The sequence below is a fragment of the Phyllostomus discolor genome, chromosome 11 (assembly GCF_004126475.2).
Source record: "Phyllostomus discolor isolate MPI-MPIP mPhyDis1 chromosome 11, mPhyDis1.pri.v3, whole genome shotgun sequence".
Lineage (NCBI taxonomy): Eukaryota > Metazoa > Chordata > Mammalia > Chiroptera > Phyllostomidae > Phyllostomus > Phyllostomus discolor.
This window is the reverse complement of record NC_040913.2, coordinates 17,642,617-17,665,568: the sequence shown is the minus strand read 5'-3', so window position 1 is coordinate 17,665,568 and position 22,952 is coordinate 17,642,617. Positions and strand designations below refer to the sequence as shown.

The 22,952-nt window shown below is 38.6% G+C and overlaps 1 pseudogene; it reads left to right on the top strand.

The window, feature by feature from the left end:
- Positions 1–3,038: 3,038 nt before the first annotated feature.
- The window catches only part of LOC114508447, a 106,175-nt pseudogene continuing 86,261 nt past the window's right edge, over positions 3,039–22,952 (top strand).

The following is a 22,952-nucleotide window of genomic DNA, read 5'->3' as shown; positions in this document are numbered from 1 at the left end:
CCCATTTACACACTATATTTGCCGCAAATGTAGAATTCACTGAAGTTTGCTCATGGACTTTAGTTGAGGGTTTACATTGAAATGCTCACACAGGTAGTGTGTTTTTACCATAGCACCCTTTCTCCATCTTGTGGACTCTGCTTTTTAACATCTGTTTCTCTTCTGCTCCGTTAGTCCTTTACAGGAGTAAAATAGTAACATCCTCACCTTTCTCTCTTTCTTCTTTGGAGTAAGTTCTCCCTCTGAAGCCTCCACAAAGGCCACATCCTTCTTGTATATTTCACTGAATTGCAGGCCAGGGCTGGTTTTTACCATCCTTGTATCTTCGGCAGAGTCAGCAGCCATGCCTTTTGAGCACTTGAATTGCTAAGTGGCACTCAGTGACTCAGATGTTAAGAGTCCCATTGCTTCAGCACATACAAGTAATATAGGGACGGGAACAGAACCAGAGAATTATGGAACACATAGCAAAGTTTCAGCTCTGCCTTTTAAACTACAGGGTTCTAGCAGTTATGAACATGCCCCTCTGTGAATTTATACCAGCACATTCCAATCTCTGTGGGGTAGGGAAAAGTAGAAGAGAACTAAGTATGTGATATAAATTAGATTAATAGCCTGTATGGAAAAATGTATTAGGGGAGGACATTTATATTCATAAATAATTTTATTAGCTCGGTTCCTGGTTTCAGTTACCTATAGTAAGTGTCTTCACTACAAAACTTTTCCCATGCCTTGAAACAAGTTCTATCATTTTCCCAAGTTTAAGAAGAATTAATTCTTTATGATGTCAAAATTGGGAAATTGTTTCAGTGGTTGGGGTTGCAAAACTCGTCCATGTCCTTATAAAGGATATTGTTCACTTATGACTGCATTCGCTTCTGTATGACTGTGGCTTTCAGAATGGTCTATGGGGGTAATTTTAAGTTTCCGATAACTTTATATCATTTACATTTTACCCACGGAATGCTGTTTAAAAATAAAATCATTAGAAAGGACAGAAGCTTCGAAATATCAACCTAAATAAATGTGGAATTTTTCTCTTTCACCACTTCAAATTTTAATGGCTTCCACGAAACAGGTTGTGGAAGCATATTTTACTAAATATTATCCCTCCTGGGTGTAACAGGTATGCCTCGTTTATTAGTTAAGTCTGGGTCAGAGAAACGGAGCCAATAGGAGTGATAAAGACCAAGGGGTTTATCATAGGGGATTTGGCCCTAGGCATTTGCAGGAGGTGGTTAAACGTTTGTATTAGCCTGTTTATCCACATTACATGCTGGGCCTGAAGTCAGCAGGACAAGCCATTGGAGAGGGACAGGATACGTTTGCAACCAGGCAGAACTGAAACTCACATAGGTCTCCTGACATGGCCAAACCTCAACATCAATGCTGCTGGTGACTTGAGTGTGAGCCTTGAGCCCTTCACCATGGAGCTGAACTCATAGAGGGCCCAAGAGTCAGAGAAACCAAAAAGGAGACCTGATGATAACTGGTCTCTTGTGGCCCACAGGAACTTAGAACTATGCAGAAAATGGAATTCTGAGGATCACAGTTCCAATGTGGACAAACTGACACAATGCAAATCACCTTGTGGATGTTAAGAACAAACAGAAAAAATGAAATAAAAACCCAAGCATCCCCATTTTTCCCCTGGAACAGACATGAATACCTTTTGGTCTATGTTATGTTTTCATCAGGATTCTCATCACAGCTTCTGTGTCTGCATCAGATAATATCTCAGGAAGTCTCATCCAGGTTACCTTTCCTCCAGATGCACTGGATATGATCTTAATTACCACGGATATTAAGAGAAGATCGTAAGATAATAAGGGAGGCAACAGCCATATGATGTGGTAATTATCAGTCTGGGATCTGGAAGCTTTAAGAAAGACATAGGGTAGCAAGGACTCACAGACTTATGTGTTTAATGTCTTCATGCACAGTGACCTGATGGATGTGTTTATTATGATGGCAAAGATCTTATGTTCAAGTGCAAACCCCACCTGAGAGGACAGGAAGACTATTTAAGTTGTCAGGGCAGCCTGATAATGAACTAGGGCTGCATACAAACCATTAGTGCACAGTGCAAGGATACATGTAACACACAAGGCAATAAACAAAGAGAACCTTGTGTGGAGTGTAAAAAATGCATAATGCCTACAAACTGCCTGAGGCTTTGAAAGCAATTTACTGAGAAAGCTTTTACAGTGGCCCACTTTGGAGCCATTGATAATTAACCAAACAAATAATTCAAAGTATGTTCAACCAGTTTCAGTAAATTTCTTTAGGGAGTTGCAATACTTTAAAGTTCATATTACGGTACTGTTGGATCAGTGTCTTCAGCTGCAGCATGTAAACACACAGGACTTGATTCATGATCGTGTGCATAATAACTTAAGATCAATATTTTAAATGATGTAATAGAGAAGCAGCAAGGAAGCTCTCATCAGTAATAAAGAGCAATTGAGCCTTAGTTGTGGGCATATGGAGCCATTATGAATTCTGCCAAGTCTATATATTTATGCCTACACAAATTACTGAGTGATAAAAGAGATAACATTTTCTCATAACAGCAGCATAGTTTCATGACTTATTAAACACTATAGATTTAGTCATATATGACACCCAGATATTCTCTCTACTTACCCTCATGGGGTCTAAACTCAGCCGCTGATATTTCCACTTTGCAGGAACTCAGTGTTTTTTTCCATCTTGTTAGGGAGATGAAGGCTTGTGTTACTGAAGCTCTGTGGCCTTCGAGAAGGAGGTTGGGCTTGTTGCAAGAGTGTGTTTCCCGATATAGTCTTTCCTATAAGAGAGCCTTCGGCACCTGCTCTATCATCTGGTCTGGGCCTTAAGAACTGAGAGCGCCAAGCCACCTGCATGACCACCAGTCCTGCCAGTGACACAGCACCGAGAAATAATGAGCCAGCACTGGTGACTGTGCTATTATTCACGTGGCTTTTATTAACGCAGATTCAGTCCAAGTCCATGGTAATGCAAGCAGTAATCACATCACACTAGAGAACTGTGGGGTAATGAACCCAAGTCCCAGTCTTCAGTCTATGGGTCCGGGAGACAGCGTGGTGGGCAAGGGAGCCGTCGGCATCTTACAAGGCAGAGTCTCTGGAGCCGGGTGGGCAGCAGGGCAGATGAAGTTCTTGGTCCAGCCGGGCGGAGCCTCCAGCTACAAGGCGGTCGGGAGCTCGGCCCAGTGTAGGGCAGCACCGTAGTGTGTGGAGCTCGGCGGTCTCAGCAGTGGTCCGGAGCCTGCCTCAGTTATACCTTTACAGTGGTGGACTCCACCCCTCTGGGCCTCTTGATAAGTGTCTTGCCCCCCCCCCGATGGCGAGTGGGCAATTTCCTAGTGGGCTTATCCTGGGGAACCCCACCTCTACAGACCTGTCTGTTCAGGTCACATGTGCAGATGTCTTGAACACTCCACTCTGCTGGGCATGACTTAGCTAGTTCGCTCCTAAACAAGTGTCATGGCTGACCAGCAGCCATCTCGGCTCATGTGAGCGACACCGTTTTGTTTTATATACTTTACCTTATCCTGATGGACCAATGCCATTGTATTGGTCCTGCTTTCCACAGGGCTTTATAGAGCCATCTGCTTAAGAGATCTCCTCAGTGCTAGTTTCTGCTTCTGTATAATGGGCATGAGGCATCATTATTGCTCTCACACAGTTAGTTATCCTGAGGGTCACGTAACAGAGGAGAAGGCAAAGTGAGTTGTAAACAGTGGAGTACTCTAAAAATGACAGCAAATTTCTGACTTGCATCTCAAGGTTGTAGTACCACAGGGGCTAGTGACAAAGGTCAGCCATTCAAAAGGAGCTAAATGAGGATGTCTCTGTTTTATTTGTGAAACTCTCATATTCTTCTCTAGTCATACTCTTTCCAGTGTTCACTCAAGTGTACACCATCTGGTATTTTTCATAGCCTGGCATTCTTTTCCTGTTCAATAAACTCTAAAGTATCGGAAGTAGCATCATACTCTTTCTTCATGCTCTTTGTTAGTCTAACTACTCATGGTCAGTGGACCTTTTCACTGCGGGTCACAAGTTACCCATTTCCAGAATTCATTTGGAAAACTGTGTGTGGATATAGAATTGCCTTTTCATTAGACAATAGCCATCTTTCTCACTCCCTTTTCCCCACTCACTCGTTCTAGCCATCTAGCCCCCCATTCTCTTGTCTACCAGCAGACTTTTGACAACATCTTGCCTGAATCATTATTTGTTGATTTTTCCAACATTCCTAGCCAACTACTATTAAACCCCAAATTATTCTACCTATCTGATTTCTTTGTTCCTACTCCAGGGCTGTGGAGATTGCTTGAGGAAATTATGCATCCTGTATCCATGCCCACCCTTGTAAATGTCCTGTCTGGACCTTGTTGGAACCCACTTAACCACAGGCAAAATAAATGAATTGAAGCAGCCAAATAAATGTGCTTGCAAAATGCATCCTCCCGAACCAGGCCCGCACTGCCAATGTGGTTTGCTGTCTTCCTCACTGCTCATGCTCACGCTCTGACCTCCTCATTCCTTCTGTGTTTTACCCATTTTCAGTTTTGGCATCTCGGCTTATTTTTACCTGCTTTACCTTCTGGCTTCAAGCCAGTTTCCGTGAGTTGCCATGTTCCTGCCGATTAGCTAATATTCTGAATACTTTGGCGTGGCCCCAGGACTCTGTTTTGTAAACGTTTCCTGTGGCTAAACTCAGACAGGTTCGTTTTCAGGATCTGCCCTTTCCTGAGAGGGTCCAATGTTGGACATCGGTTTCCAACCCGAACTGGACCACGCGAATCTCCTTGGCAATACTTTTTTCCCTCATTGTAATCGACTTTGATTTTTCAAAGCAGATCCTGAAAATTCTACCGCTCTTGTCAAACTACAATCTAAGCCTTTCCATTTTACTTCATTACTTTGTCTTTTAGTTCTTAGAGACAATAGAAGCACATCATGAAAGTGCACACTTCCGCTGCCCACCCCTCCCAATGCTGAATCCTTACTGACCCCACACGATTTTCTTCTAACCTCAAAGGAAGAAAATTCTTTTGTTCTAGTTGAGAGTATCCCCTCTCTTTTCTCCAGATCATTATTCTGGAATCTTATTTTAGCCTATAAACACGTTGAATTATTTTTTATTGTTTGCGACATACACACCTACCCCTGTTTAAGACGTTACTCTCACCCTACCTTCTTACTTTCTTTTACTTCCTCAGTTCTTGCACAAGTAACTTCCATTAACTATACTTCATTGCCTGTCTACCTAGCTTTTCTAGGATGGGCTGCTTTAGCAACTATTTTTCTCAGAGGAGGCATTTACCGGAAGATTGGCTTTAAGGAATTTTGTAAACTAGTAATATCCTGACAAGTTCCCTCATCTGTTGCTTATAATTGCTCTTCAATTTGGCATTTTAGAGCCCAGAGTATCAATTCCCTTATGGCGCCCCTTGATGGTCTAGTTCCCTTATTGAGTAACTCAATAATTTTGAGTAATCAAGATTTTCATACTCTGCTGCTACCTCCCCAAATCCCTCTCCACTGTCAAAATCTGCTGCCTGCTTTCTTTCATCATTTTTACAAAGTTACTTGCCTACTCTTATAAAGGCTTCCTTACATCAGTCTTTGAGGGTGCCTTTGTGTGCTGTGCCTCATGGAGAACAAGATTTTAATTAAAAGGGAGTTTTATCTTTTTAGGGAAAGAGCCCTAATTTGAACACCATCATTACTATTAGTTTATTTACTATAATTATAATAATAATCATTATTATTATTATTTAGTACCACCATAAAGATTCCGTGGTAGAATAGAGAGAGATTTTTGGTGTTTTGGGTTTTGGGAAAGAAGTTCTGGGAAAAAGGATTGAGGAAGAGAAGTGGACAAAACGTTGTTTGCATAATGAATTCCTTTCTGCGCTTTGTTGTCACATTTTCTTCTTACTTTCCTTAATTTTCCGCAAATTTTATTTTTGTTCCATAACATTTGCATCGTAAATAATCCACTTTGATTTCTCTCTGTGTCCTAAAGTGAGCCAGACTTCTCAGTAAAGGGTACTTCATTGTGGTTTTCATATAATCCTCCTACTTTTTTCTGTTCCTATATACAATAGGCATTTAATATGTTTCATGAGAACAAAATGATTGTAAACAAACATGTGTCCAAGACACTATTTGTAGAAAAACAAAATGCAGTTAACCTCAGCCAATGGCCTACTTATTTTAACTGTTGTCATTCTAGCAATATTTGAGGACAAAAAAAACCCCACTGCCCTGAAATGCACATCAACATAAACTGGGGTTTTGTTTTTGTGGAACGCGATCTCTCTAGACCAGATCATTTTGTTCTCATTTGTAAGCCTGACGAGCATTCGAATACATATGTGGAGCATGTTGAAGTAGATTTCATTGTTTCTATTTTGAAGTTGGAAACTGAGGCACTGAATGTTTAGGAAAGCTACACAAGTTCCTAGGGACACATTGTAAGCTCCTTGGGTCAAAGTTCATGCCTACTTTCCTGAATGTGTGTATGTTTAAAAAATATTTAAATTTTTCTTCACTTACAGTTTACATTTAATATTATTTTGTATTAGCTTCGGGTGCACAGCATGGTTAGACGATCATATACTTTACAAAACGGAGCACGTGTATCTTTATGTAGTCAGAGCTCAGTAAAGGCTCGTGAGTTTGAAATGCCTGGGGGCTTGTTCTAAGCCTCCTGACCTTCCGCCTAGAAACCTCTCTGTGACAGAAGGAATTCCACCCTGTGTAAAGAGGGTATTACAAACTGGAAGTGGCTCCTTCATAAACTCTGCCTACTGTCTGAAGCCTTGGGCGATCCAAGATTGAACAATGGGCCTTCTAAATAGGTGCAGGGTTAGAGTGGGAAGGGTACTTTGTATTAATCCTATCCACCTGCCTTTTGCTTATGGGACCAGCCATTCCATCTGATGATTTTTGGCTCCTCTCAGTTTTAATGGAATTCAAGTTGTAAGCAAAATGTGGATTATAACCAACATTGCTGATCTCCAGCCAAATGTGCACCGGCTAATGACTTTTTGCTGCCACTACATATTAGTTTTAGAAAGCCAAATTTCATACTGCCTTCAGGGAAATATGCTAGATGTTGAAATGGAAATAGGTGAGGGGCTGGGGGATATGGTGTACAAGGAGCACATTTCAGAGGGGAAGGCTCAAGGGGCATATGATTCTGTTGGTATGTAGAAGATCAAGTCACCAGGAGCTGCTTGTTAAGTACTATGGGGACAGACCTCCCCCCACAAAAAAGCAGAATTACCTTCTGAAGGGCAGGCACCCACTGTATAGGACAGGCTCCCCCCCCACCCCAGATGAGTGTTCTAGGAAACTGTCTGTATCACTGTACCAGCTGGCATTGTTGTGAGAGGCTGCATTCAGCTTCAGTGAAACCTTTTGGAAGACTCTTTCAAGGCACTTGTCCCTTTCATGGTGGGTGGTTACACCTGCCCACACTGTGCTGAGTATTCAGCAGTTTTTGATAAAAAATAGCATGATCCCCATGCCCCACCCTCCCTCTTCACCCAATCTCACCCCAAGCAACATTTTTTTTGTTTCCCCAATGAAAAAACTCCTCAAAGGGGAATGTTTTGCTGATGTGAAAGAGGTGAAACCTAAAACATCAGAAGCAGTAAAAGACCTCATAATCGACGAGTTCGAAAACTGTGTTGAGCAGTGGAAAAAACGTCGATAGGTGTATTGCCTCCAATGGACAGTACTTTGAAGGTGACTGAGTTCAACCATGTAAGAATAAATACACAATTTTTGTAAATAATATCTGATTTTGGGGGACCCTCCCTGCAGGGTTAGAAATGCCAATCATCTGGGCACAAAGGTGCATTTAGAGTGACTACATCACGAAACAGCAGCGTGCAGATGTTCATTGTATTTTATTTACACAAATCCCAGAGGTTTCTGTTTAATTATATCCACCTGCTCTGATTGCCTAAAACACACATACAGAACTAGTTTAATCCAGTTTTGAATGGGTGATTACTCATTTATGTATCCATTGTAGCAACCTTTGAAATTTTCTCTCTTTATAGTGTACATGTTAACAAAATCAACCAGACATTCTGTTCTCAGAACTTACACATTTACCTTTAGGTTACAGGGTGGAAAAGGTAGGTTTAGAAAAAATTACGTTTAATTTTCTCAGTCTAGGGAAACTCTTCTAGGTAAAACCACCACCTCTTTTTCCAAAGTTCAAATTATAACACTGGCTGTAGGTTTCTGGATAAAGATTCTTATGAAGGCTACAAGAAGACAAAGGTTTAAGATTATCATCAGACAGGTGTGTATGAGAGTATGGAGCACATGTAGTTAACTCATAACTAGGGTCAAGGTATGTGAGTTTCTACGGAACTGAGACAAAATTGTTGACATTGTTTTCCCTCAAACCATCTATGTTCCCTCAAACCTATATGAGGGAAAATAGCACACAGGATAAACTTATTGTTTCAGAGTCTTCCAGCTGAGAAAAAGAATTTTGCGCACAGAACATGAATTTTGACTTCTTGCCCTAATATATGTTTTTTTTGTAGTATGCTCCCCACTGAAGTTGAAGTGGTTTGAGACTCAGATTTCTCATAATTTTGTGCTGACATCTTCTATTTATCCAGTAGCTTCATGACCAACAAATCACCCATTAGTTTCTTAAAATAACCACATGCTCCTTGACTAATAATCAAAATGTGATAAGAAAGTGGAAATTTTGTCAATTTTAAACTTTACATTTTGGAAACTGGGAATCTTTTAGAAACAATGTAGAAAATTTGGAAGGAAAGAAAACACAAACACAGTGTAACATCTAGTCAGAAGCTTCACTTTCTCAGGAAAAAACCAATATCAGTTGTCTAGCCATTGTCATCAATAGCATTCATGAGAGCTGCATGATTGGGTCAAACAAACCTACATGTTTGTAGAGAAATAGATTTCATAACAGAAGCCCCTTTCTTTCTGCTTACCAATGCGTTTAAGATAACTACCTTTACTTTAATCTCTACGCTCAGCTAATTTATCATTAACATACAACAAATTGTATATGGGATTTCACTCCAACCACATAATGTGTATAGATTCTTGTATTTCTTGTTTTATTGGTGTGTCTCCATACTTTCTTCCTAATTTCTTTAAAGGATGTTAGTATAAAAATAAGTGAAACCTCAACTTTCCATACATCCTTTGGTTTCACGGTTACCCAGCGGGAAATGTGCTGATGACCGACTGCATAGCAGATACACTGGGTTGGCTACAAGTTCCTTTAGCTTGCTTCTGTGTAATGGCTCTAGTAGTGCTTAGCTGTCTTTAACTGCATTTGAATCAATTTTGTTAGATTGTATTGTGACAGCTGTCATATCAGCGTGCATTAAAAAAAACTTATCAAAATTGGTCAGTTTTTGTGCAGCTATTTTCATATCGAAGATGGAAGAAAGTACACAACATTTTCAGCATATTATGCTTTATTATTTCAAGAAAGGTAAAAATGCAAAAAAAAAAAAGGATTTGTGCAGTGTATGGAGAAGGCGCTGTGACTGACCAAAGGTATCAAAAGTGGTTTGCAAAGTTTCTTGGTGCTGTTTACATTTTGGCCAAAGAATTTTTTGCTGTGGGGCTGTCTTATGCATTGGAAGATGTTCAGTAACACTCCTGGCCTTTACCCACTAGAAGCCAATTGTGGAAGCTAGATAACATACTCAAAACATTCAAATCAATAAAGTTATTGGTGAAAATGAAAAATGTGTCTTTTATTTTATGCAAAAAACTAAATGGACTTTTTGGTCAACCCAATACAACGAGTCAAGGCTGAGGCTGGTGAGCAGGGAATTCAGTGAAGGAAAAGAACCATGTGAAGGGAAAGAACCATAAGAAGTTTAAGGGAGCAGGTTTTTTTTTTTTTTGGTTGTTGTTGCTGTTCTTTCAAGAGGAGATCTCACAGGTAGCTAAGATGGTATCAGGTTCTTCTAGGAAGTTACAAGGAAAAGGACAGGAGAGACATTAAAATTCAGCAGGCAAATGTCAATAGAGTTTGGTGATTTTTTTTTGTTTTGTTTTGAATCAAAATACTACAGAGCTTGGACTCAACTAAAGCATAAGGGAACTTACTTCACTTACAAGTGCAGGGTACCATTGGAGAGAGAAAGGGGCAACGGGAGACCACTCTCCACTGGGGGCCTACTACGATAATTTCTCCATCTGCGCTTTGGAGCTCTGGCTGTGAACAGACAGGCCTTCTGAATTGGTCCCCAATCTGTTGATCTGCCTCACCACCATTAATGACATTTTGCCCATGCTAATGCTTACTTCAATCCCAGAACAATGAAAAATTCCTGAACTCTGTGTCTAGACATCAGTGCATTATTTAATATGAGTTGTAACAGTGCCTGCCGTTCTAGTCTCATACCTACACATATAATTTACATTTAAATAGGCAAGGTGGCCACCCAGGGACACCTGGCACAAGCACAATGCCACCTGCATGAGGGGAAACACAGTGTTTTTATGAGACAAATACAGTTATTTCCAGGAATGCGCACAACATGCTGCACTAAGTAAAACAATATGATTTAAAGGATTTATAGAAAACAAGCCAGAGGGCCATGAGGGCAAAGGTAAAGGGAGTTTTTTTAAAAAGCTATATTTATATATGAAAATTTACCTAAAATAATAAAAATAGTTTCCCCAAGTTTCCAAGATATTTTCTTCAAAGTTGCAAGTCAGAGGAGAATGAACAATTCAGAAAAAAAAATTTGAGTGGCCAGTTTTTTTTTTTTTCAAAAGCATTAGATCATCTAAGTATTGTGGATCTTCTACCAAAACACTTGTTTGAAATAACGTTCATTTTAATAAAAAGTATTTGGAAAATATTAGAAAGATGCAGAGGAGGTAGACACATAGGTAAACCAGAAATAACCACCAATGGTTTTGGTGTATACCTCTCTAGTCATTTCAGTGTTCCCTTTCATAAATGTTTATGCATTTAAAAAACTGAGATATTTGGGGTGGGGTACTTCCTTCTTCTTTGAGAAACAGTTTTCTGAATACCAGATAGCTGTCAGACGTCTCTTGTTGGGTATGAGGGATCTACTGGCACTCGTTGGGAGAGATCTAGTACTTCGAAGGTCCTTTCGCTCCATCTTCAGCTCAGTGTGAGGACTCAATGGATAACGTTCCTCGACCTGTGCTCCCCACCAAAAACCTCGCACTCTCCTGCTTTGTGGCCTGTGCTACATTGCAGACACATTTTGTTCTCTGTTTCGACCCAAATTTTGAATAGCAGGAGTTGTTTCTAAAATGGGGTAGGGCTCACTTTCTTGTCGATTTTAGAAATGTTCTCTATCCATATTACATTTTTTTTCTTGTCATAGTTCCTCAAATAATCATGGCATTAAAAGCATAAAATCTGACATTATTTTTGAGGACACAATAGGAGAAACAATTGCTTAATACTTTACTAACTTGGTTTAAAATATTTTATATATCTTCAGATAAATCAATCATAAATTTAATATCCATGCCAGAAGTTGAATCAACCCTGCTCTTAATCTTTTTTTTATAGTTGACACTGTTACAGATGTCCCCCATTACCCCCTTTCTCCCCTCTGCCCAGCCCCTGTCCCCCGCCTTCACCACATTGTCATCTGTGTCCATGGCCATTATATACGCATGCATGTTCTTTGACTAATATTTTTCTGTCCCCTCACCCCTTTCCCCTCTGAGATCTGTCAGCCTGTTAATCTTAATGATTAATATTCTTAAGCTCATTTGATATAAGCATGCAGATTCACAATGGCTAAGACCTGAAAACATTATAAAATTTTATTTTGATAATTGATAGTACCTACTTAATATTATATCATTTTACTGGGACATTTCTGCAAGATGTATCTAAACCAGGAATTTTCAGTACTAGTACAGGCTTACTGAATTGTAAAGGGGTTATTTCTTTTAAAAATTGTATAATGCCTTCTTGGGGGAAGTAGGAGTATATATTAGCAAGCTGGGGAAATTGTTTAGCAAATTTACAAGGCTATACCATATTATGTTTAAATGTCTTCTACTTAATATATTGAATCCCAGTTTAACTCTTTTCTAAAATTAATAACAGAGGAAGAGAATTTTAAAATGTACATATTAAAATGTCTGTGTCGGACATATGCTAGAAATTTTGTCCGAAATCTATTATTTTGCAACCCTATAAACCATATATTTAACATCAGTTATAAATACATTTTATGCATTCATCTTCAGCACACAATTTTAAGAAGTTATTTCACAAGAGCGTCTAGGAGTTTCCAAATGTTTTTTATTGGATTTCTTAAAAATGTAGTATGTTTGTGGAGCCAGTTTCTTCATAACTGACTTGGTTTGGATCTCAGTTGCTGGTTTTACAACTAGTCTTGGTGGCTCTGAGCTTTTTCTGCGATGCCTTGCGTGAAGCTTTGTTTCAGAGGAATCACTGTCTTGTGCATTGACAAAGCATTCTGTGTGTGTACTGCTGGTGAATGTACTACTATCACACCATTCCTGAAGTGTTTCTAAAGTGTCTACCCATTGTACACAAGTACAGACAAGACTGATTATAGGCGGTAATAATTCCCCCGTAAGCAAGACACACCAAGTCTCTGACTTCACAGTTTAGTGGGAGAGGCACAGAAACAAGTAGGAGCATTAAATAATTTCAGGAAGTGGTAAGGGCCATGAAGAAAAATAAAGCCAGGTGAGGGCATAGAGCAAAGAGGAGATGTTCCTACAGAGAGGGAGTCAAAGGTGTCCTCCCTGAGGAGGTGGCCTTTGAACATAGAACTTGTTAAATGATGCAGTGTACAATGTAATCTTCCCAGTAAAGGAGACAGCAAGTGCGGGGACCCACAAGGGATCTGTCTGCTCAGATCAGGATAGCCTAAGCGTTGGCAGAGAAAGAGAAGGGGTAGAATATGAGGTTGAAATGCAAATCTTGGGCCAGAATTTATAGGAGTTAGTAAGCCATGGTTCAGCCTTTTTGCACTGGTACAACCAAACTCATTTAAATATTTAAATACTTCTGAATTATTGAGCTTCTTATAGCCCCTTATGTGACATGTACCTTAATCTTCCCTCAGGACTGATGCATCAGTAAGGGGTGGGGAGGTTGGGGTTACTGCATTTCTTATTGAATGCATTTTATTTCATCCCTGACAGTGAGGATTTAGCCTTCTACTTTAAGTGGTAAGGAACTTTTGGGTGGTTTTAAGTGATGGGCAGGGAATACATGTGAAACAATCTTATTTACTGATTTAAAATACCAGAAGAAAAGCCCTGACTGGCATGGCTCAGTTGATTGAGTTTTGGCCTGCAAAGCAAAAGGTCGTGGGTTGGGGACCCAGTCAGGGCCCATGACTGGATTGCAGGCTGGTCCCTGGGTGGGACATGTGCAATAGGCAACTGATCTATGTTTCTCTCCCTTTCTTTCTCTCTTCTTTCACCCCTCTCTAAAAATAAATAAATAAAACTTTAAAAAAATATATCAGAAAAGGCTATGGGAGTGGAAGGATGACATTATTTAGAAAGCTATTGTAGAAGTCTAGGCAAGAGATGATAGTGTGTTAGACCAAAGTGGTAGAGAAGGAGACAGTGAGGATTGGTCAGAATTAGGATGTATTTTGATAGTCGTATTTGATAGATAAGGGCATCCTTCTAAAGTGTTTTTTTATTGCTACTGTTTTAGTAGAATGCTGAAATATTTTCTAAACATAGAATCTTTGGAGAGTTACACATCTTTAAGTAGATGTATTTGAGTTATGAATTCTGTTTTAGTGTCTAGTAGAGCAAAGTATAATCTAAAGAAACAATTAAAAAAGATAACATGAACATAACTTACATACAGTAATATCTTCATCTGTAAATTCACATGTAAACATATGACCAGTCTATATAATTATAAACTATACATGTTTTAAACCTCATGAGCAACTAATTATTGATTTCACAAAGTAGCAAAGACATGTGTCTATGTGTATATTTGAAAAACAAGGTGAATGTTTTGATTTTATTCTTTTAATGATGTTACATCTTTGGTATTTATTTGTTTAGAGTCTATCTTGGCTCAAAATAAAGTGACTTTCTTTTTTTTAAGATTTTATTTATTTACTTTTAGAGAGGGAAGGGAGGGAGATAGATAGATAGAGAGAGAGACATCAATGTGCGGTTGCTGGGGGTTATGGCCTGCAACCCAGGCATATTCCCTGGCTGGGAATCGAACCTGAGGCACTTTGTTTCGCAGCTCACGCTCCATCCACTGAGCTATGCCAGCCAGGTATAAAGTGACTTTCAAACACACATATAAAACAATCAATAAAGAAGTAGTAAAAGAAAAAAGAGAGTAGAAGAATAAGAGAGGCCAGAGATAAGTTTTATACAAATTATGTGTACTAAGGACCTACAAGGTATTAACATCTAGTATAATATATGTGAATATATTCACATATATTCACTGTGAATATGTGAGTATAATATATGTGAATATACGTGAATATATATGTACATATGTATATGTATCTTTCCCCCTCACTATAAAAGCCAAGCAAATGAATGGTGGGGCTTTTGAAAGTCCAGTTTAAATCCTTCAACAGCATTAAGAATTGAATTTACTGATCCAAATCAGAAGAAGACCAATTAGGTTTGGTAAGGTCAGAATCAATTTCACAATGGTACAGAAATTGATATGAATGTTGAAATAAGGGCTCTATTTAATTGTCTTGAAAATGAATCATATTATAGAATTTCCCGCTGTGTGTAGTGTACAGATACCATGAAGAGGTAATGTGCAATTTGTTCTCAATTTAATTTAAAATAAAAAGCTCTAAGACAAAAGCAGCATTCTAGCTATTACAAAATGATTCTCCAGGAGACAAGTTGGAAAGTACCATTTAAAATGATCCGTTTGTGTGTTCCTGTTTACCAAAGCACAGATAAAAAAGATACTCCATTGGGAATAATGATTTTCAAAGCAGCACCCTTGATAATAAGTGGAAGTAATTATAATAAGGAATTGTTTTCCTTCCCATTGCTGCCTTGAAGTCCTCTCTTGCCACCCTTCCCCGGCTTTGACAACCTTTTTCTGTTCTTTGCATTTTTTTGCCTTTAATATAATTTTTTCACTTGCGTGGACTTTGAGACTTACATTCATAACTAAGCAATCGAATGTATGATACCCATTGTGCTTTTTGAAAAGTCAGATGTGTTCTATTTCTTTTATTTTCTACATTGTAAAGCAGTTTCCTCTAGTTTATACACTCATGGTGCTTGATTCATTTCTTTGTGTTTAGAAAATAGCAAAATATATGATCGCTTCATAAAATGGGACACAGAATTCCTCTTCAGCTTTTTCTGTGCTCACCCTGGTCCCCTCAAGGTAAACAGGCTCCTCTCCTCTTTGTCGTCATTTGCATTATTTTAGAAATATAACACAATACTGAAAGAGGGATTGACCTACTGGTCCACCTTCTACCCTGACTAAGCTCAGATCACTTCCATTTGAGAAAACACAAAAGAGCACGTTCCTTATAAGATTGAGGCTGTTTCCTGAAACAAACGTTAAGTAGAGACTGTCAGAAATTTCCTGTACAGCTTTCGACAAGCTTGATGCCCTCTTTCTGTAAGCCCTGAACTCCCTGCGTCACCACTCCAAGTTCACCGACCAGCCTCTTGACTAAAGTTTATTTTTAAACCCCACCTCCCTGGAATTACTACAGTAATAACAATAAAATGATTGTTGTATACTGAAAGTGTAATGTACATCAGACTTTATGTATTTTGTACACTAACTCCTTTAGTTCTTGTAACAATACGGTGAATTAATATCATTAACAACTGTTTAAACATGAGCAAAACAAGGCTTAGATATGTGTGAGCTGATATGGTCAGTAAAGTGCAGAGCTGGGATTCAAACCCGAAACCAAGGTTGGACCATTTCAGAGACTGCTTTTAACAACTGGGCTTAAACACCACTTTCAGCCTCAGTTTTAACAATTTTGCATACCCTCATGTTTAAACTACAGAAAATTCAGAGGTTTTTCCCCCTGGATTTCAAAACACAAACAATTGTAACTAACAGGAATTAAACCCCTAATCCAGAGCCAGTCAGTGTTTTTCTTCTTTGCATGCATTTTCCAATATACACTGCACAATAATGTTTGTCACAGCTTTAGTTTTGTTTTAGATTTTACAATGGAAGAAACTGAGCTCCAAAGATACTGAATCACTGTGCAAAAGCACTCGGTTGGTAAATGAGGGATCCATGATTCAAATTCAGGGAGGGCGCATTTTTACGTTTAGGGATTTCTGAGCAAAGAAACCGGGAACTGGGGTTAAGGGACAAGCCTCAGTTAATGGAAATACAAGATGACTGAATAGATAATGAGAAACCTTTAAAGAGACTTAGGATTTATTTGCAAGTGTGTTTGCTTTTTAAAGGGGGATAAAACCTGGAGTCACGGAGCCATCTGTTCACATTCCAAAGAACCGTAAAACATTTGGGAGCAAAGGTTTCTTTCCCTCTCTTAGGAGCGGGGCGAGGCACTAGATCACTTGTACAAGTTTTCTGATTAATAGTGCTGGACGTCCTCTTCCGTGGTGTAAGAAACCCTCTTTGTACACACCTAGGATCTATCTGGTTCTTCCCCACCATCTTGAAGGGGAGAAAATGGGCATGGGGAAGCCAACCTAGTTATTGCTGTTAAGAATAACAGTCCCTGACCCAGATGCCTCGTATTTGCTTTCAGGATAAAATAAATAAACACAAATATTTAAGCATTTCCTGACTTCATATAAAACTCAACATTGTGCTATAGTTCCTTTCAGAACACTCCATTATCCATGTTATGATCACTCTATTTGCTACTGAAATGAACTCTTGGTTCTAGTCTTTGCTATCCTAGGAGATTGGGCATTGCTATATTGGAACAATGACACTTTTTATTCTTCTCTCCTGGTTTTCTTTTACCCTTTTCTATCTAATTTATGCATATTTTCAAAGTTGAGCTCAAACCCTACATTGTACAAAAAATCATTTTTTTATCATTTTGCTTTAAATATATTTATATTGTATTTATTTCCTAGCAATTTTTGAAAGCAAAAAAAAATAAATTAGTACTTCTTGGAGTGTTTCAAAGATTTATCTTAAATGTTATGTTTTTAATATTAACACTATTTTATTCTAATAATGGTATTGTGGTTATTTTATTTACTTCCATTCTATCTTATTTTAACTTTCCCCTCAAAATAATAATGATAGCTTTTTTGTAATTGTTTACTGCAGTTATTCTCATCTTTTAATTTTCTTTCTGATTTCTCCAGGAAGTTAAAATTTATGTATTTTGTTATTCCATTTTTGAGCGTATTCACCTAAGAATTTTTCTTCAGATTGCAAATATGTATATTAATATGTACTTTATTTTCACTAGAAATTCTAATTTAATAAACTGCTTTTTTTGTAGTACTGTTACTTTTTATTTACTTCATTAACAGTGATGATTGATTTTTTTCACAGCTTTAGCATTTTAAAAATAGGTTACATTCAAATAACTTCTTGTAGGTGTATATTTAAAGTATAGAATCAAACAATAGAAATCGAGTGAATCAAGTATGTTCTTTATTCTGGAACTGAAGACCAATTAGTCAAATTATGAATATTTTTTCCCAGGTCTCAGACTCAGTATCTGATGCCATTGTTTATTTATATTTGTGAGATGATACAAATCAAGATAAGCATTCCAAGAATATGACAGTGTTCCACACAACTATTTTATAAAAAAAATATTAATTTGTTTTTCACTGCTCTGTCAAGGTACAATGGAATGTAGCAGAAATAGATTCTAGAGTGAGCTGCGTTGTCATGGAAGCAAGAGACCGGCTATGAGACTAAGTGTAGCATCCGGGAGCACGTAGAAGTGGGCAGAGGCTGTTCATATAAGAAGATGTGTGTGTGCAGTTGCACGCATGCACGTGCTCTGTAAGCCAGCATTCTGAACGTTAGAGGTAAAGCAGAATCCCAGTCAATCAGGCATTGAATGTATGAGCCAGTTAAAGAAAGAAGGGTAGACAAGATGTGGGGATTAGAGACTATATTAGACGGCAGAAAAAAAAGAGCAAGGTTTTGACAAGGGAAAGTACTGACCCAAATGATTTGTAGTTATTACTAGCCCTGTTGGAAGGCAATACACCTTCCTCTCACTGAAAAAATAGAATATACATGAGTTTTAATAGACAGGACATTTTTTAATGAAGACATGAGCGAATGACACACAGAGAACGAGACGTACAGTGCATTGTTGGAAAGTTATACAAAGATGTCAGCAAGGTTTGGCCGTTGTGCAACCTGGTGAAGCTGAGTTGCCCTGAAGGGCATCTTGACGGAACACTCATGAAGGACAAACACATTTTGGAGGATGAGTGGTGGATGTCCATGTATAAAATGAAGTTTGGAGGGGCTCAAATTCAGAGCTTTGTTGTCTCATTTCCTCTAGAACCATCTGAGCCTTGAGGCAGACAGCTAAGTGTGGATGGCATAGTTCCCTTTCATTAACTGTCTTTCAAATCATGCCGTGTTGCCCTTCATTATTTCATGTGTAACGGAATGCAGGAAGGGGGGTCCGAAAGGGCTCAGATGGTTTATGTAGGTAATGGTTTGAGTCTGAAGAGGAATGAATACAATATAAATTGTGTGTGCGCATGTGTGTTATATGCTGTGTAGTGAGAACTTGGATCCAATATGCCGAGGTTTGAACTTTGGCTCTACATCCAAAGCTCATGTGACTGACCTTGTCCAAGGTATTTAATCTTTCTTACCTTTAGTCTTCACATCTGTAAAATGTGAACAATATTCTTTCCACTAAAATATCATAAAAGCTATATGAATTCATATGTGTAAAGAATATACTAGTACTGGGTCCAGCAAATACCAGGTGGTGAACAAATATCATTTATTGTTATTAATACCACATCATCATACCTTGTTAATTATGATAAGATACAAAAATTCATCATTGTGCCAATTCCTTTATTTTTAGAATGCTTCTGCCCAGTAGTTGCGGAAGCCTAAAATGTTTCCTTTTAGCTACTTTACACATTATTCTTAGTAAAACATTAGAGTCTCTTGTATGTTTCTCTGGTTTCCTCAAGAGTCAGTGTGTATCATACTTCAGGTCCTAGTCAGCCATCATAATGCACATTTAGTTAATTTAAGAGTTTAGATGCCATTGGTCTCATTGCAAATCCCCCGACATTTTAAATCAAGCCAAATAAAGCAAGCAGGAGAGTATTTTATATGAATTCTCCAAAGAGAGAGGGTTATCAAGTTCATTTACATGTTTACCAAGGCTGCCAGCCATCCTGCCTTGTTTGGTAGGGGGCTGTTTTTATATGAACTGAACTCCCTTTCTGATGGTCTGTTGGCAGTAAAACAGCATGAAATCTCACTCATCATTATTGCTTACTCAGTGGGCCTGGTTTTCATCAGTAACGTTTGGCATTTAATCAGAGTTTGGGGTGCATCATTTCTGAACATGCATTCTGTGCTAGAGGCAACAAAAATCATTAAAATTTGGCTCTTGGTATAATGACGAGGTGCATGAATGGGGTGGAAGTTGTAAAGGACTATAAAACTGTTAAATTTGGTGTGTGGGAGGAAGAAATTATTTGTAAAACCCATAAACTTCTTTAGCCAAAATATCTATTACATGCTAACTGGCGCTAATGAGCTGTTGTAAAAGTCCAGGTCACTAAAATATATATTTGCCTCGCTTTCTATGTAAGTGAACATTACGAAAAGGAACTGCAGGCTTGCCTTGCTATTTCTGAAGGAAAACCCAAACAACCTCAATACTACAAATTAAGGGCCTAGGCCACATTTTGAAAAAGCATTATTTTTGGAAACGGTTACCTCAAAAGCAAAAATTGTATATAGGGTTTTGCATTGAGATTTCTAAACCATTTTTAAAATTTGTATCTATGAGGAATTAAAACATATAAATTCTCAAAGGAGTAATGTTTTTTAATATTAATATTGACTTGAAAAGAAAAGCTTTAAGTACACAGGTAAATACAAGTAAAGCATACCATTAAGCACTTGGACAGTTTAGGAAAATTGAGGAAAATAAAGAAAAAACATTCTATATTGATATCTATGCCCATATCTAGGTCTTTGCTATATCTGTATTTCTATATTGGTTTCTGTATTTATCTATATACCTATCTCCATTTCTCAGCATCAAATCTGTTTATCCATATCTCTCTGTCTGAGAAGAAAGATACAGGGAAAATCAGCTTATAATCAGTTATAAACATCCTATAAGTGAATCTGTAATAACGAGAGAGGAAAAACAAAGTTAAAATCCCCTGATTACCAGAGGCCGCTGTTCCAATCATTCACTGCAGTGTGTTGCTTTGAATAGCTTTACCCAGATTTTGAGGTTAGTAAAAGGGCCTGAAATATGGCGTAGGGATACGCGATTATAGCGAGCTTGACTGTTAGATCAGACTGGGTATTTTCCTGAGAGACGTGAAGTCCGCCCTCCGGTTCCATCAGTGAATTAGCACTAACACAACTGTAAATCACACGGCTACTGCCGCTTCTGTCACGTGCCTGCGGACAACTCTGGCTCTGCCCCAGTCGACTGCCAGTAAACTGGTTCCAGATCTCTGGAGGTGCAGGGCTGGGTCAGTCAGTCTTTATCAGGCAAAGAGTCTAAGCAGGAATAACAATAGCAAACCAACCAGTTAACGGACAGAAAGAAATGTAAATATAATTAAAATGCGCTTTAACGTCTCTTAAGATAGGGAAAATGACAGCTAAGGAGATGAAAGACACTTCCTTGAGATATTCTCAGTTCTGATGTGGAAGAGCCTTCTACCCATTGCTATCTGACCTTTCTAAATTGTCATGGGAGGATGGTGATTAAAAACCATATTACCCTGGCTGGTGTGGCTCAGTGGATTTTGCATCTGCCTGCAAATCAAAGGGTCACTGGTTCAATTCCCAGTCAGGGCACATGCTTGAGTTGTCGGCGGGGTCCACATTGGGGCACACATGAGGGGCAACCATACACTGATATTTCTCTCCAGAAAGACAAAGAAACAAAAAACAAAACCATGTAAACTTATTTTGAAAATTCATTGTCTATATCTTTAAAAACAGTCTGATTTTATCCTTGATTTAATTAACTAACCTACTAATATAATAGTCAGTACTAAAACGCATATTCTGGATTTTGTCTGCTCGGAAAATTTCATCTATTTGGACCAAATGCACTGAACAACTACCGAGTGACAAGAACTCTGGCTTCTGGGAGCTGGGGGTGGGGGGTGCCATGATTCTGAAGGCAGGCGTTTTCCCTGTCCTTTCTGAGCCTATAGGCTACTCTTGGATAAATAAACTCAATTCTAACAGAGTGTTATATGTATGTGATATGAAAAGCTAAGTTAGGGGGATCAGGTAAGATTCTGGCAGGAAAACTGCTCCATTGAAACCTGGAGGATGAATTGGAATTAGTTGCATAAGCAATGAGCCATGAATATTTATTTCATCAGGGGGCAATACGGAGAAACAGACTTGGAAGCTGTATGGTAATTCCAAGGACCTGGAGAAAGGTCCATGTGGTGGGGGTCAAATTTTGTAAAGGGAAGGTTGTAGAGACCAAGGGGCAAAGGAAGTCTGGGCTCTGATCATAAACCCATTGTTAAACCAGGTCAAGGGGTTTGAAATTTCTCAAACGGCAAAAAAAGATGTTTCTGAAGCATCATAACCTATTGAGAAATAATTCTAGAAAGATTATACTGTAATGAGGATGACAGGTCGGAAAGAAACAGGGTGCATATTTAGGGAACTGTGAAAATAAAAGTTCAGGCAAAAGGATTAGGGAAGTGATAATGGTGATGACTAAGTGGACGACTGTGTGGCGGTTGGTGACAGTGGTGGTGGTGGTTAGTAATGTACCCAGATCAGCAGACTATGCAATGGGATAGAAGCTGCTGCTATGTCCTGGTGTAGGGTTTACTGTAGCAGAACAGACTAATGGGAAAAGGTAACGGGTGGGTATTTAGACAAGGTGATTTTGAGATGCCTGTGAAATAGATGGGTTGTGTGTAGTTGAAAGTAAGGGAAGGGAGCTCAGGAGAAAATCTGGGGCTGTGGGTATAGATTTATGAATTGTCAGCAAATCATTGGTTTTCGCACCCGAGGAGTGGTTGGGAAGTCTGGAGGGCAGAGGAGGTGGGATGAGAAGCGGTAACATCTAGGGCAGTAACATCAGGGTCCTCTCTCAGTGACTCAGTCTCCCTTTCATCATGCTCGTCTTCAGTGTGGATGATGACAAGATTCACAATGGGGACAAACATTCAATGCTTTAAGTTATTTAAAAGAAAATTTGGGAGAATGCTGATATGAAAACATATTTAAAAACAAGAACCTAGACCCCACACCTAACAATGAGGTGGTAAGATAATTTTTCTAGTGAGAACGTTGATCAAACGGAACCCTCTCCCTTCAGAATAGTGGTTTATACACGAAGGAACAATGAATTCTCTCTCTCTGCTTAGATATGCAACTAGAAATGTTCTGGAACTGCTAATTGGTCTCTGATGGGCCTTATGACTTTTAATAAACTACAGACAAGATTTTTAGGATTTGCTACACTTTGATTTACAATTTGTATAAGAGCACTCTAAGAAGTCATTTATAAAGATGCATTTCCTAAAGTATTCATTAATTAATTTCTTCATTTTTTCACTTTAGAAATAATTTTGCATGGTTCCTTATTTATTTAAATATTTCCAAATATTTGCACCATTTTTCAATTCCTGAACATTTTTTTCTCCTTTTGCAATAGCTTGCTCTTTTATAGAAAGCTTACTAGCCTGTGGTTTTTGAAT